This window comes from Geotrypetes seraphini, chromosome 6 (genome assembly GCF_902459505.1).
Source record: "Geotrypetes seraphini chromosome 6, aGeoSer1.1, whole genome shotgun sequence".
NCBI classification, from domain to species: Eukaryota; Metazoa; Chordata; class Amphibia; order Gymnophiona; family Dermophiidae; genus Geotrypetes; species Geotrypetes seraphini.
In genome coordinates, this window is record NC_047089.1 from 25,133,417 (window position 1) to 25,145,663 (window position 12,247).

General features: G+C 43.0%; 1 protein-coding gene across 1 annotated transcript in view; it reads left to right on the top strand.

The window, feature by feature from the left end:
* The first annotated feature begins 3,020 nt into the window (after nucleotides 1-3,020).
* LOC117362346 (cyclic nucleotide-binding domain-containing protein 2-like) overlaps nucleotides 3,021-12,247 on the top strand; it is a 161,153-nt gene continuing 151,926 nt past the window's right edge. The window contains exon 1 of the mRNA XM_033948584.1: nucleotides 3,021-3,150. The gene's annotated coding sequence lies outside the window, so the exon portion shown is untranslated. The remainder of the gene's footprint in view (nucleotides 3,151-12,247) is intronic.

Consider the following 12,247-nt stretch of genomic DNA (forward strand, 5'->3'; position numbering starts at 1 on the left):
ACTAAAGTAGATAGATTGCTAATCAATGCGATAGAGGTGCTTAGTTTTGAATGCAAATTAACTCAAAACGCAGCTCGATATTCGACAAGCAAACACATTTCATTATCCACCATCAACATTTGTTCTCTTTTTTTTTTTATTTAATTTCTGTTAGAGCTGAAAATCCAAGTTTGCAAAGATAAGAAGATCAAAATGGTAACAAAGCCTTGATAGCTTTGTTGCTCAAGTTAGGATAACTACTACATAAAAATTAAAAATAAAACTAAAATTGCTTGCTGTTAATTTTCAAGGACCAATCACATCAAAGAATAATGCTTGACTGGGTGGTTGTATCCTTATGCACACAGATGCTCATAACATTGACAGACTCGTGCATATACAACTTATATGTCATTGGAAAGTTGGTCCTCAACCTGGCAGCTAGGCTTCAATGCTAAGAAATGTAAGGTCATGCACCTCGAAAGCGGAAATCCATGCAGGACGTACTTCTTGAATGGAGAAACTTTAACTAGGACTTCAGCAGAACGAGATTTAGGAGTAATCATCAGTGCAGACATGAAAACTGCCAATCAAGTGGAGAAGGCTTCATCTAAGGCAAGGCAGATATTGGGTTGTATCAATAGAAGTTTCGTCAGCCGAAAGCCTGAAGTCATAATGCCGTTGTACGGGGCCATGGTGAGACCTCATCTGGAGTACTGTGTGCAATTCTGGAGACCACATTACATTACATTAGATGTGCGCAGAATTGAATCGGTTCAGCGGACGGCCACCAGGATGATCTCGGGGCTCAAGTGTCTCTCGTACGAAGAGAGACTGAACAAATTGCAGCTCTATACTCTCGAGGAAAGTAGGGAGAGGGGAGACATGATCGAAACATTTAAGTACCTCATGGGACGTGTCGAAGTGGAAGATGATATTTTCTTTCTCAAGGGACCCTCAGCCACAAGAGGGCACCCGCTCAAACTCAGGGGCGGAAAATTTCATGGCGACACCAGAAAGTATTTCTTCACAGAGAGAGTGGTAGATCATTGGAACAAGCTTCCAGTGCAGGTGATCGAGGCAGACAGCGTGCCAGAATTTAAGAATAAATGGGATACCCATGTGGGATCCCTACGAAGGTCAAGATAAGAAAATTGGGTCATTAGGGCATAGACAGGGGGTGGGTAAGCAGAGTGGGCAGACTTGATGGGCTGTAGCCCTTTTCTGCCATCATCTTCTATGTTTCTATGTTTCTTTTCAAGTGTATAAAACTCAAACTTTCCTTCCCCTCACTAAAAGGTATCCTCTATGTGGGAAAATTGGGAAAATCTATTTTTTTCAGAATTACAGGGCTTTGGAATAACCTTACTACCCCACTGCGGACTCAGGTCTCCTTCCAACTATTCCATAAGCATCTGAAAACCAGTCTTTTCACAAAAACGTAACGCTCTCCTCTTCCCCTATTCTCAATCCACCAAACTCAATGTGCTATTCTCTTCCTTTATTAAACTTTTGTAAACCGTGCCGAGCTCTATATTCATGGAGAGGATGCGGTATATAAACTTAAGGTTTAGTTTAGTTTAGTGAAAGGAATTTTTTAAAATAAAGTAAAATTCTGGAATTTCTTCAGGGCATACCACTGTGCCGGGGCACACAGTTTGAGAGACACTGATGTAGGTTTTTTGTGTTGCCCTTTTTCTTTTTTTATGTGGTCTGGAAGGACCCGAGTCAAAACTGAGAGAGGAGGGCCCAGACCCCAAGGCCCCACTGGGCCTCTTCTCCCTTGAAAAGAGGAGACTGAGAGGGAACATTAATCAAAACATTCAAGATATTGAAGGGAATTGGCATAGTAGAAAAAGAGAGATTGTTCACCTTCTCCAAGGTGAAGAGAAAGAGAGGGCATTCTCTAAAGTTAAAAGGGGATAGATTCCGTACAAACGTAAGGAAGTTCTTCTTCACCCAGAGAGTGGTAGAAATCTGGAACGTTCTTCCAGAGGCTGTTATAGGGGAAAGCACCCTCCAGGGATTCAAGAAAAGGTTAGATAAGTTCCTGCTGGACTAGAACATATGCAGGTAAGGCTAGACTCTAGTAGGGCACTGGTCTTTGACCTAAGGGCTGTCGCAGGAGCGGACTGCTGGGCACGATGGACCACTGGTCTGACCCAGCAGCAGCAAATCTTATGTTCTTAATATGTCCCTGTGGAGTGACGATGTTCCTAAATGGACTTTATTTGAAAGTATCAAAGTTCCAAAGGTACACTAAAATCATCCACATAAAATAATTCCATCCACATAAAAGTAAATCATCCACATAAAAGCCTTAAAGGACCTAGTCCGCTAGGGATACAGGACCCAACACGGTCCGCGTTTCGACAAAAAGTCTTCTTCAGGGGTCCCTGGGGGTCCTATAAAGGTATGTACGTGGGAAACAATTGAGTGGTGAACCGGAAGTGAGACTTTTTGTCGAAACGCGGACCGTGTTGGGTCCTGTATCCCTAGCGGACTAGGTCCTTTAAGGCTTTTATGTGGATGATTTACTTTTATGTGGATAGAATTATTTTATGCGGATGATTTTAGTGTACCTTTGGAACTTTGATACTTTCAAATAAAGTCCATTTAGGAACATCGTCACTCCACAGAGTTTTTTTGGTTTTCTCTGGATTTTCTTCTTTGTGGATATTTTGGGGTCAATTCCTTTTGTTTTTTGCTTAATATGTCCCTGGCATGTAGCACTGACTGAAAAAGCATTCTGAAGAGTTAAGTAAACTTTCTACTTAATTCATCCTTGCATACTACTAGCTTCAGTTCTGAGAGAGTAAAAAGCCAAGTTGTGTGCACAGTAAATAAATCAGAAAGATGGATGTGATTCCTTGGTAAATATCAACCTAGCAACAATATAGTTTAGCTCTTAATGGTAAATAAACCAGGACCTCGCTCACGCTGTCACTGAGCTGTGGAACTTGAAACTCCCTGCACTTGAATGATGATAATATTGTTTATATCTCTAGACTAGAGTTTGTTACTAGGTTGAGGTGTTAACATGAAGCTGTAGTTCAGGCGTATTTTCACAGTGCTGTGACCAAGAAATTGTTTTTCCTCAACATTTTATGGATCAGTCAGTGGTTGCATCTATTCTTTTTGTCCTGTAGAAAGTCTACTTCCTAAGAGCAGGTATGTATATTTTAAGAAAAAAAGTCTTAATAATGTCAATTTAGAGAAAAAAAAAATGTCAGCTAACCAAGTGGGGAAATATTTAACTCAGAGGACTGGAAGTAAGTAACTCGGGATGTTGTGATTTACTGATTTTTTTTTCCCCCTTTGGAAATATTCACATATGGTGGTATATATATATATATATATTTTTTATTAGATAGCATTTATTATCTGGAAGGCAAATGAGTATCTTGCAGTAATTACAGCAAGACCAGTTTGTGAAGTTATTGATTGCAGAACAGAAGAGGAATGAACTACAGTTTCAGGAAAGGATAGCACTTGTAAAGTGTCTTACATAGTAACATAGTAACATAGTAGATGACGGCAGATAAAGACCCGAATGGTCCATCCAATCTGCCCAAACAGATTCAAATTAAATTTTAAAATTTTTTCTTCTTAACTATTTCTGGGCAAGAATCCAAAGCTTTACCCAGTACTGTGCTTGGGTTCCAACTGCTGAAATCTCTGTTAAAACCTATTTCAGCCCATCTACACCCTCCCAGCCATTGAATCCCTCCCCAGCCCATCCTCCACCAAACGGCCATACACAGACACAGACCGTGCAAGTCTGCCCAGTACTGGCCTTAGTTCAATATTTAATATTATTTTCTGATTCTAAATCCTCTGTGTTCATCCCACGCTTCTTTGAACTCAGTCACCGTTTTACTCTCCACCACCTCTCTCGGGAGCGCATTCCATCTGCTTACAGGATCCAAAGTAACATGGTTGGTTTCATCAGGAGACGACTATGTCACATCTCATGCTCTTCCCCTCGCTCTATGTCAGTGTCCCTCAAACTTTCTGGAGCCGCGGCACATTAAACGTAGTGTGCTGTGGCTCGAGGCATCCGGAAGTGCGTGGACGTCGCCATGATGACATCACGTGTATGTGTGACATCATCACATCAACGCCCGCGCATGAGCGAAGGCCCTCCAGATGGGCCCTGAGACGCCAGAAGGGGGTGGCAGCAGGGAAGAGGGCTGGAGAGAAGGAGAGGCGCTGGTGCCGGCTGATTGCCTACAGCAGTGTTTTTCAACCTTTTTGTACCTATGGACTGTCAGAATTGGAGGAATTGTTTTGAGGACCGGCGGTTGAGGAGTGATAGTGTGGACTGCCAAGGGAGACCGGGTTGGGGGGGGAGTGATTTTCCTATTAAGAAGCTTCTCCTCAGCCTACCTGGGGGCTCGGGAGGTCGCGTCTCGTGCCCTGTCTTGCTGCTCCAGTTCTGTGCCGTGTGTTGCAGCAGCAGGACCTTCATTCCTTTTGGCCGGGTCTGGGAGTGGGAGGTGATCTTCCGCTCCTTCTGGAGAGGACTGAGAGGAGAGCTCAGGCCGGGGAGGCGGTGGCTTTCTGTGCATGCACAGCGGATGCCTTCGGGCAGCACGGTCGGTGGACTCACGCGCCTCCAGATCTCCAGTGGCCTTTGACCCAGCGTTGCCCATTGGCCACTGCACCAGGTTCCTACGAGCTCCCCCGTTGGCAGCCCCGGCGCTGCCTGGAGGTGTTGGAGGACAGCTGCACTGGTGTTTTTGCGTGAGTGGTCCATGAGGCATTTGCAGTGAGCCACCTTTTTAACTTGGTGCTTGCGGGGGACGCTGGTCCTTCGCGGACTGGCTCCGGTGCACAGACCGGCGGTTGAAGAACACTGGTCTATAGGACATGCTTCTCGCCATGAGAGGCATGTCCTCTAGGCAGTCAGCCGGTGCCTCTCCTCCTCCCCATTGTGCCGTGGCACACCTGAAATCTCAAGAGGCACCCTAGTAGATTTTCAGCTACTGCACGCTATAGCGCGTGGTAATTTTGTGCGTGCGCTAAAAACCCTAACGCACCTTTGTAAAAAGAGCCCTAAATGTATGTTATACCGAAAATTATCAATAAAGATGATTGAACTAAAAAAAAACCAAAAGGAATTGACCCCAAAATATCCACAAAGAAGAAAATCCAGAGAAAACAAACAAAAAAAACAACTCTGTGGAGTGACGATGTTCCTAAATGGACTTTATTTGAAAGTGTCAAAGTTCCAAAGGTACACTGAAATCATCCACATAAAATAATTCCATCCACATAAAAGTAAATCATCCACATAAGAGCCTTAAAGGACCTAGTCCGCTAGGGATACAGGACCCAACACGGTCCGCGTTTCGACAAAAAGTCTTCTTCAGGGTTCCCTGGGGGTCCTATAAAGGTGAGTACGTGGGAAACATCCTCCCTCCCGTTATCCCACTCTTCTGGAACTCCTCTAACCCTAATTCCACTAGATCCTCCCCAAAACTGAAACTATCATTCCCCTCTGCAAAAGGTATATCCCGCGTAAGAAAACTAGGAACATCCCTCCCCTTTAGAACCACAGAACTCTGGAACAACCTCACATCCCCGCTCAGAATTTCAAGCTCCCTCCATTCCTTCCGCAAACACCTGAAAACTTGGCTCTTTTCAAAATCTAACACCTCCCGCTCTTTGGTACCCTGACCTTCTTTATCTTCCTAGCTCCTTTCCTATAACCCTTCATTGTAGCTCCTTTTCAACCTAACCCTGTAAACCGTGCCAAGCTCTATGCTTGTGGAGATGGCGCGGTATACAAACCTAAGGTTTAGTTTAGTTTAGTTTAGTTTAGTGTGGTGAGCCGGAAGTGAGACACTGCTTGCATTTGCAATGGGTCCTGTATCCCTAGCGGACTAGGTCCTTTAAGGCTCTTATGTGGATGATTTCCTTTTATGTGGATGGAATTATTTTATGTGGATGATTTTAGTGTACCTTTGGAACTTTGATACTTTCAAATAAAATCCATTTAGGAACATCGTCACTCCACAGAGTTTTTTTGGTTTTCTCTGAACTAAAAAAAAAGAATGATTGCATTGTTAGTATAAGCTAAAGTATTTGCATGTTTTTTTAACAGTACTTAAATGCAACTTTAAAAAAATATATTTTATTAATTTTCCAAAAAACTTAGCGCAATATACATGTTAGCAATCAGAGAATAAAGCACAAAATGCACATTCAGCTTATAAATATACACATACAGTATCTTTATCCCACCCACCCATCTATTAAATAATTAATAAATCAATAATAAATACATATTTATACTTTCCAAATCCTAATCTTATATAATAATAAAGTATTCTCTCCCTTCTCTCACCCACCCTGGATGTGAATAGAAGTAAACCAAATTAAAAAAAAACCCAATTCAATTATACTACATTCATAAAAGATGTCAATGGTCCCCAAACCAATTTAAATATCTGACCATGTCCTAACAAATCCGCATTCATTTTCTCATTCTTATATGTGGAGCATAAATTTGCCCACCAAAAAAAGAAATTAAGACGATCATGATTTTTCCAATTATGTGTTATCATCTGCATAGCTATCCCGGTCATAATTAAGAAAAGACGACTTTTATAATGATCTATGGGGGGTGTTTAACATGTAATAATGTTCTGCATATGACTAGCTCATACGTTAACGGGAATGAAAATTCAAGTATTGCATTAATCTGTCCCCATATTGACTTCCAAAAACTGAGAATCAATGGACAAAAGAACAACATATGATCCAACATCTCTCTGGGCTCCTTTTACTAAGGTGCGCTAGCGTTTTTAGCGCACGCAGGAAATTACCGCACACTACACTTCTAGAACTAACGTAAGTTCAATGCTGGCGTTAAGGTCTAGTGCACATGGCAATGTAGCCCCCCACAAATCTAAACAATCACCTAAACTGGAACAAAACAACCAGACAAAGGAGAACTCAGACCCCATTTACCTACCCCCCATTCAAAGATACACAGCGCAAGAAGTTGTATGACAACCTACTAGCAACACAAGCAGCTAAACTTGATCACCCCATCTCCAGCATGCTGACAACAACGATCGACTTCAAATCATTTCAAAAAGAAATCAAAACCCTGTTACTCAAAAAATTTATCAAGAAATCATAACACATCTCCATATCTATCCTCGCTCTTGTAAATTTCCCTTCAAAGTCTCAACCATTCTTGTAAATTTCCCTTCAAAGTTTCAGCCATGTAAACAGCACCCTAATTTGTAATTTTCCTGGAAATGTCCAGTTATCTTCTTTTGTAATCCGCCTAGAACTGCAAGGTACTAGCAGAAAAAAAGTCACTAATGTAATGTAATGTATGGGGGAAGTGATTTCAGGGCTATAGGACAGTCGGCAAGGATGTAAGCGACTGGTCCTCAGCAGTCGCTTGGTTTTGGATTGGCCAGCCCAGTCGGTGTGCCTGAATAAGTTTAGTGAATCGAGGCCCTTCCTACTTTGCATGCCATTTCCCCTCATTTGCATGCACGAATCAGATCAGGTGCAAATACGCATGGGAGGAAAGCTAGTGAATCGGGTCGGGGTCACAAAGGGGTCGGGACGCGTTCGGTGGGCTTAATGAATCTAGCCCTATGTCCTAAAAGATTGATGTTGGGGTTTACATTTGCTTCTAAGCATGTTTAGGATTTAGTAAACAGCTGCCCACTGGAGGGATTAGGGGAATGGGGTTGCTCCCTTAATCCCTCAGTAGATTTTGTCCTCCCCTGACCCAAATGCCAAGCTATTAAGAAAAACTGTCACTGTGACAGCATCAGAATAATAGCCAGTTGCATTTCTAAGCTTGCAAATAGAGTTGCGGATGTATATTGCTGATTTGCATTTTTGGATCCTTTTTTTTAAGCATTATATGGTCAGCATCAACACTGCTGCATCACTGTTTTTTTGGTTTTTTTCTGAATATCGGGCACAGAAGTCTGTGCATCTTAGTTCAGGAAATACACATTTTTTATTTAAATTTCAAAATCTAGTCTGGTTTGCTTCTTGTGCCTTTTGCTATTGCTTCACCAAGAGAAATTACTTATAGTGAGAATACTTTGAGCATGCCAATAGATGGCAGTATGCTTACATACCTTTTTATAGTTAAAAAAAAAATCATCTCTAGCATTTCCCCATGTTTTGAGAGCATTTTTGAAGGTTATATAGGTAACTATATTGGATATGGAAATTTATGGCAAGGCTGGACCATGGTAGGTAATAATGGCACAGGTATCTTCATACGACCTGTAGTTAAACTTTCTCAACTATGGAATGAACTCCCCTTAATTCTGAGCTCTTTCCAATCTTTCCGCAAACTTCTAAAAACTGTTTTTTTTGCCAAACAGTTTGAAAACTAATCTCTTTGAAACTTTTGCTATTACTTTCTTTAGTTTTTATTTAATCATTGTAAACTTTCTTTAGTTTTTATGTAATTGTTGTAAACTGAGTCGAGCTTCCTTAGGTTGACGACCCGGTATATAAAGTTAAGCTTTAGTTTAGTTTAGTTTATAATGAGGTGGAGGATCTTGTTTTTAAAGGGCAATAGTTGGATCAATTCCTGAGCACTTTAGTCACTTGTACTTTGTTGTCCAAGTTTCCTAGGGTTGCCAGATTTTCCAATTGGCATTCTGGGGGTGAATTTGTCACTTGGCCGATATTCAGCACCTATCCAGCCAAGTTAACCACATAAATAGGACCATATAAAATCAGTCCTATCTTTATGCAGTGCCCCATAGCCAGTTAAGTGCTGATTTTGGAAGGCCCTGAGCTTGGGTCTGGGTCTGGAGGGCCTCCGAGTATGTGCAGATGCGATGTGACATTATCGTGTCACATCCGCACATGCTCAGAGGCCCTCCAGACGCGGCTCCATGGGTCTGGATTTCACATGCGTAAAATCTGGTAACCCTAACCTTGAGGAGATGGAGTGAGCCTGGAACAGAGCAGAAAAGAGTCACTAATTCAGTCCCTCTTTTCTGTTGCTGCCCCCTCTTGGCTCAGCTGCCCCCCCCTCGCCTACCTCCACAGTTACACTTCTTTCTTTGCCTACACATTAAACCCTGCATATTTGCATACCGCCTTCCGCAGCCATGATACAATTCAAAGCAGTTTGCAAAACACAAGAATAATATAGTACACTCAAATATGCACGCTCCCCCAGTGGAAGAATACACAAACATCTAGACATAAGCATACTCCCGTATACACTATAAAGAACACTACAGAGTAGAAAATACACATCACTATAAAAGCCGGTTTTTCTTAATAATGATGGGAATAGCCATCCAGATGATAGCATGCAACTGGAAGAGTTATGATAGACTTAATTATACTTTCTGGTGGGCAAACCTATGTTCTAGCTACAAATATGAGAGAATGAATGCTGAAATTTGAGGATATAGAAGTGCATTTGAAAGGGGGTGGAGCCCAGTGACATCATTTATTGAGTCACAATAGCTGTCATGTACCTTTTCTTTTTATCTGTCCTCCTTACACATCCAGGGTGGGAGGGAGGGAGATGGGAAAACATTAGAATTATTATTCATTATATCTATTTTATTGAAATTATACATGTGGTTTTATTTTCATGAGTTAAGGAGAGGAGGGTGTGTGTGAAAATGTTTGTTGTTGAAATATTTGTATATTTAAAGTGCTTTTGTTTGATTCGTTTATGTTTAAATTCACTGTATTGCACTGTTAATAATTGAAAACTAATAAAGATTTAAAAAAAAATACACATCTGGACAAGATTTGAGCGTTCATACAGATATAGAGAACACCACAGCTCTCCACAGAACTCCTTTCCTCATGGCATTACTGTAAGGCCCTCTCTGCCCTCCCCCCCCCCCCCCACTACTACATCACTGCTTGTACACTATCTGGACCTCTGGTCTTCCCAGTTTGTAGGCACAGATGGTTATTAAGGAGTCGGGTACTTGTGGGTGGGTAGACATTTTTTAAATTTAGAGTGCAATTTTTTGGATATGTAGATGGGGGTGTGTGTGATATATGTATTTGGCATCCTATATAATAAAACGCTAGCCGCGCATGCGCACTCCTATCTGCGTGTTCCATATATTTTTATTCATTTTAAAGCCAAAAATAAGGGTTAATGTTATGAGCGTCCACGTGCATAAGGATACAACTGCCCGGACAAGCATCGTTCTTTCACATGATTGGTCCTTGAAAACTAATAGCAAGTGATTTTATTTTTAAATTTTAGTAGCAAGGATTTTGTGTTGCTATTACTAAGGTATATATATATATATATATCTTTATTCATTTTAAATAGTATATATATATATATATATATATATAACTATTATTTTAAATAGTATGTATATATATATATTACTATTACCAAGGTATATATATATATATATATATATATATATATATATATATATATATCTTTATTCATTTTAAATAGTATATTGTCACGAACCTAGCCCTAGAGCTGGGCTCGTGCCAAGCTTTGCTAGTGCAAAAGCTAGTCCTTTAATTCAAAGGGCTAATCAGGGAGAGAAGATTAAGCCCAGTGTAAGGAAAATGCTGGACTTTCCCTTTAACCCTGAAGTAGAGAGCTGCACGGGAACGGGGATGACGGGAATCCCGCGGGACCCGCGGGGATCCCGCGGGTTCCCCCTTTGGGTCACGGGGATCCCGTGGGGACGCCCCCTAGGGTCGCGGGGATCCCATGGGGACGCCCCCTAGGGTCGCGGGGATCCCGTGGGGACGCCTCCGAGGGTCGCGGGGGTTCCTGCGGGGTTGGATCGCAGTGCACTGCATTCGAGCCGCGAGGGTAGTCTTCTCCTCCTTACCTGCACTGTCGCAGCACACAGCCGAACGGAAGTCTTCCCGATGTCAGCGCTGACGTCGGAGGGAGGGCTTAAGCAAAGCCCTCCCTTCCTCCGACGTCAGCGCTGACATCAGGAAGACTTCCGGTCGGCTGTGTGCGGCAGGGCAGGTAGGAAGAAGGCAATGGCGAACGAAAGAGGGGGGGAGGGGGCGGTCCGCCCCGAAGAATGTGCACAGCTGGTCAGGTCCCCCGATCGACCGACAACAGGCCCGGCCGACAAACCTCCCTGCCCTGTAGCCGCGAATCTAAATTACCTCTTACAGCAGCTTCAATACTCCAGCTGCTGTAAGAAGGTAATTTACATTCGCGGCTACAGGACAGGGAGATTTGTCCGACCGGGCCTGTTCTGTTGTCAGTCGGGTGCAAAAGCGCCACAAAGGTGGAGGCAGGGAGGAAGGAAAGGTGGAATGGAGAAGAAAAGACGCTTAAGGGGGGAGAAGGCCGCTGAAAGCACTGGGGAAGACAAAGGGGTGGAGAAGGACGCTGAAAGGACATGGGGTAAACGGGAGGAGGGGGGAAGGATGCTGAAAGCACATGTGGAAGACAGAGGGGGGTGAAGGACCCTGAAAGCACTGGGGAAGACAAAGGGGTGGAGAATGCCACTGAAAGGACATGGGGAAAACAGGGGTGGAGAAGGCCACTGAAAGGAAATGGGGAAAACAGGGGGGGAGAAGGCTGCTGAAAGGATATGGGGAAGACAGAGGGGGGAGAAGGCCGCTGAAAGGACATGGGGAAGACAGAGGGGGGAGAAGGACGCTGAAAGGACATGGGAAAGGCAGAGGGGGAAGAAGGATGCTGCCTGACAGGACATGGGGAAGATGGTGGGGGATAAGGACACTGGAAGGAAATGGGGAAGAGGGAATGGAGAGAAGACCCTGGCAGGGAAGAAGACAGAGGTGCCAGACTATGGGGGGAGTGGAAGGAAAAAGATGGGTGCCAGACCAATTTGGGATGGGGGAGAAAGGGAGAGGCACAGTAACAGAGCAAATGGAAGACACAGAGAGAAGAGAGGCAGTGGATGGAAGGAATTGAATGAGAATATGAAGAAAGCAGAAACCAGGCAACAAAGGTAGGAAAAAAATTCTTTTTTTTTTTTTGCTTAAGGATAAAGTAGTATATTAGGTGTGTTGATAAAAATTTATAAACATTAGAGGCTCTGGTAGAAACCCGTTTACAAAGTATGTATTCTTCCCAATTAATATTTCCAAATTAATAAAGTCTTTTTGCTTATTTTTAAATGGGTTTCTACCAGAGCCTTTAATTCAGTAGCATAATTAAATGAAATAACTATTTCTGTAGTTTATAGGGACGGGCGGGGACGTAGGGGATTCCTCGCGGGGACGGGCGGGGACGGAGGGATTCCTCGCGGGGACGGGCGGGGAC